The following is a 3,157-nucleotide window of genomic DNA, read 5'->3' on the forward strand; positions in this document are numbered from 1 at the left end:
AGACCAGGGCAGGATGAATAATTTATTTAAAAATTTTAGCATTTCCTCTCTTGGAAGATTCTAAAATAAGGATTAAGATTCTTTAAGGTGCCTGGGGTAGTTTTTTAGACAAACAGCATGATCTTTGAGTTGGATCTGCCCCAGGAGAATCAGTTTTTTAATTTCCCTAATTACTTGTCATTGACTTATGCTGAAGGAGTGTACGTAGAGCTCGGGAAGTATGTCTCAGCACTGCGGCTGATGCAATGGTGTGAGCACACTCCACCATGACATGCTTCCTAGGCACACCAGGAAGTAGCAACGCCCGCCTGAACAAACTCCTAGAGCCACGGGCACAGTACCCCAGCCTTTCAGCCATTGGTCACCTGTAGCAACATGTCTCCCTCTGATTGGTCCCCTCATGCTATATATACCCCTGTAGTTCCACAATAAAACGGATCTGCGTCGCTGAACCTGGTCTCCGGAGTCGTGCGTGCAGATGCCCTAGCACATTGGGGCTCCTTCGTCCTCACCCCCGAGGGACCCCCTGCTTCAAAGGAGCATAGTACTTGGTAGTTCAAGGTGCAAGTCTGAAAATTGGTTGGTGTGTTAGGGATTAAATGGGTTTCTTCGTACTATGAGCTATGTGTCCTTTTGGAAAACTCAACCTGGTACTGGTGCTCTCTCCATTCTGTAGGTTAAGACAATTTCCTCCTCGAGGCATATATTATGCCTTTTATGAACTCTGAAAGAAGTAATGAGAAAATGTTTAAGGGAGATATCACTTAAAATTGAATTTATCTGTTAAAAAAGTATTCCGTGGAAGCATTTATTGTATGAATTGCCTTTTAAAAAAAAGTTTTCTCCCTTGATTTTTTTGCCTTCTCTATGCCCACCTTACACATTCTTCTTGAAAATTATATGGTGCTTTCCACAAAGTTTCTGGGTGCATTGTTAAATATTGTATATGTTTACAGTTAGAAGCTTAAAATAATGCTGGTTGATAAATGGAAGCTATAGGACCCGAACCTGGGCCTTTCAGTCCGCAAGCCGACGCTCTATCCACTGAGCCAAACCGGTTTCGGCATGAATTGCCTTTTTAAAAAAAGTTTTCTCCCTTGATTTTTTGCATTCTCTATGCCCACCTTGCACATTCTTCTTGAAAATTATATGGTGATTTCCACAAAGTTTCTGGGTGCATTGTTAAATATTGTATATGTTTACAGTTAGAAGCTTAAAATAATGCTGGTTGATAAATGGAAGCTATAGGACCAAGGTGAAGACTGATAATCCAACTTATTTTCTTTTTTAAAAAAATTAAATACTATTGAAAGTATTATATATGTCCTCCTTTTCCCCCCCAGCGACCCCTTCTAGCCCGCACCCACCACCCACCTCAGGCAAAATTATTTTCTTTTTCTCTCAATGTGTATGCCCCTTTTCACCATCTTAGGTATAATCAGATAGGTGCTAAAAAGAAGAGTGAACACAAAGACTATTATGGAGATTTTTCATCTGCCTAGATCTGTCCCAATCTCTGTATTCTGTTTTGACTAAATTGGTCCTGCTCAAGAGAAGGTTGATTACTGATTCTTGATGGGTAGGAAGAGAGATAATGAAGTAGGCAAAGCAAAAAAGGACCAAAGAGAGAGGTTTATGTATTATTTCATCCTAAATTGATATCTATCAATGACAGCATATCAAACTTTCTATGGGAAATAAGTCAGGATGCAGATGTTTTAAGAAGGTTCCCATCATTAGAAGTCATACAGTATAGAACCAGCTTAGGGCCATATGACATTCATTTTATTTTGAACATTGAAGTTAGTGCATCTACCTACTCTATTTGGAAAGTATAGTATGTATATAAACCATTACCATTGATCCACTCTGTTTTATGCTCTAATCTTTAAAAAAAAAACTTGTTTTTGAATTTGTATGTTTAATAAAGTTATCCTTTTATAAAAAAAAAGAAGACATTCTGATAACAATCGGTGACTAGAATGCACAAGTAGGAAATAAAGCAGAATCAAATATCATTGGAAAATTTGGACTGGGGGTCAGACACAAAGCAGGAATACAGCTCAGGAAGTTCTGTGAGACAACTTGTCCATCACAAACACATGCTTCACACAACCAGTCACTTGTCTGCATGAACATCAGCAGGTGGCCAATATAGCAGGAAACGGACTATGTAATTAGCAGCAGAAGATGGAGAAGCTGTAGTCTCTCTTCCAGGTAAATTTGTAAGGAAATACCCAGTGGATTATTGTGGATTCTGTAACTAACTCTCAAACAGTTCAGAAACAGAAAGAAAGTATGTGGTAAAATAACATTAAGGGAATTTTGTATTTTTGGCCAAGTTTGTGAGGAATGGGTATTTATTCTTCTTTGAAAGTTTGGTAGGAATCACCAGTGAAGACATTTGGGCCTGAGCTTTTCTTGGTGGCAGGTTCCAACCTCTTTACTTGATACAAGTCTATTCAGATGAGCTATTTCTTCTTGAGAGACTTTCAGTAGTTTCTGTCTTTCTAGAAATCTGTCCATTTTTAATCTAATTTGTAGCCATACAGTTCAGAGTATTGCCTTATAATCCTTTTTATTTCAGTAATGTCCCCTCTTTCATTCCTGATTTTAGTAGTTGAGTCTCCTTTCTTTTTTTCCTGGCCAGTTTAGCTAAAAGTTTGTCAAAATTGCTGGTCTTTTCAAAGATCCAACTTTTGGTTTCACTGATTTTTTCCCCATTATCTAATTCACTAATCTCATAACATTCACATACATAAATCTCTATTTTTTCTTTCTGTCAACTTTGGATTTAGTTTGCTTTTATTTACAGTGTCCTAAAATGAAAGGATTTTAATTTGAGATTTGTTGTTTGCTTAGTGGTGTCACAGAGCATATCCTATCTAATAATAGATAAACATGGTAATTGACCGTACCTTCGCTATGCCTCCCATTGGCTAATTTGCATAATGCAGGCAGGGCAGGACAGTGCACAGCCGCCAGTGTGAGCCGACATCCCGGGCCGCAGGCCAGCCCCAGAAGCCCCAGAAGCCGCCCAGAATCTTGTGATCAGAGGGAGATGGGGGTCTCCTTCCCAGGCCTGACACCTCTGGCAGAGGTGTCAGGCCTGGGCAAGGGACTGATTCTGCGATCAGAGGGTGATGGGGGTCAACGA

At 39.5% G+C, this 3,157-nt stretch overlaps 1 pseudogene; it reads left to right on the top strand.

Moving 5' to 3' along the window:
- Positions 1 to 1,502, top strand: part of LOC102245361 — a 2,978-nt pseudogene extending 1,476 nt beyond the window's left edge.
- Positions 1,503 to 3,157: the final 1,655 nt, after the last annotated feature.

This window comes from Myotis brandtii, unplaced genomic scaffold (genome assembly GCF_000412655.1).
Source record: "Myotis brandtii unplaced genomic scaffold, ASM41265v1 scaffold1271, whole genome shotgun sequence".
In the NCBI taxonomy this organism is placed as follows: domain Eukaryota; kingdom Metazoa; phylum Chordata; class Mammalia; order Chiroptera; family Vespertilionidae; genus Myotis; species Myotis brandtii.